This window comes from Pteropus vampyrus, unplaced genomic scaffold (genome assembly GCF_000151845.1).
Source record: "Pteropus vampyrus isolate Shadow unplaced genomic scaffold, Pvam_2.0 Scaffold571, whole genome shotgun sequence".
NCBI classification, from domain to species: Eukaryota; Metazoa; Chordata; class Mammalia; order Chiroptera; family Pteropodidae; genus Pteropus; species Pteropus vampyrus.
In genome coordinates, this window is record NW_011889352.1 from 612,614 (window position 1) to 613,660 (window position 1,047).

The 1,047-nt window shown below is 38.0% G+C and overlaps 1 pseudogene; it reads right to left on the minus strand.

Annotated features, from left to right (window-relative positions):
- Positions 1–448: 448 nt before the first annotated feature.
- On the minus strand, positions 449–567 carry LOC111733518 (annotated as a pseudogene).
- Between the last annotated feature and the right edge of the window lie 480 nt (positions 568–1,047).

The window sequence follows — 1,047 nt, forward strand, 5'->3', positions numbered from 1 at the left end:
CTGGCTCTAGGTACTTAAAGTTATGATGTCCATTATGTTATAGTCGTTCTTCCATATGTTCTTCTGACTAAGTCCTCAGTGGTGCCTGTCAACAGCGGAGCTCTCGAGTGCTTACCAACAACGGGTGTCAATGACAACATCTTGGCACGGTTTGCTCAATGTAAAAAAATCACATTTGTGAATGTGGACTGGATCAGAACTATTTCACTTAAGTCATAAGCAAGCGGATATGAAATCATAACAAAGCAATACACAACATGACCTATATCCATTATAATATCATGGATACTGAGTATTTTTGCTGCCTTAAAAGTCTTCTGTGCTCCTTTAATTCACCTCCGCCCCAACCAACCCCCTGGCAACCATTGATCTTTTTATTGTCTTCATAGCTTTTCTTTTCCAGAAAGTCATACAGTATGGAGCCTTTTCTTTCTTTCTTTCTTTTTAACGCCTACAGCATTTGGTCTTCCTAGGTGGTCTCCCATCCAAGTACTAACCAGACCCGACTCTGCTTAGCTTCCGAGATCAGGTGAGATCGAGCACGTTCAGGGTGGCATGGCCATAGACTGGAGCCTTTTCTTATTGGCTTCTTTCACTTAGTAATATGAATTTAAGATCCCTTTCTTTCTTTTCATGGCTTAATAGCTCATTTCCTTTTAGTGCTGAATAATGTTGCATTGTCTGGATATAACACAGTTTATTTATTATTATGTACTGAAGGACATCTAGGTCGCTTCCAAGTCTAGGCAATTATGAATAAAAATATGTGTGCAAGTTTTTGTGTGGACATAAATTTTCAACTCTTTTGGGTAAATACCAAGGAACATAATTGCTGGATTGAATGGTAAGAGTACATTTAGTTTTTTTAAAAAAACAAAAAATAAACAAAAAAAAAAACAAAAAACTAGCAAACCATATTCCAAAGTGGCTGTACCACTTTGCATTCCGACCAGCAATGAATGAGAGTTTCTATTGCTCCACATCCTTGCCAGCATTTGGTGTTGTCAGTGTTCTGGATTTTGGCCATTCTATTAGTGTGTAATGGTA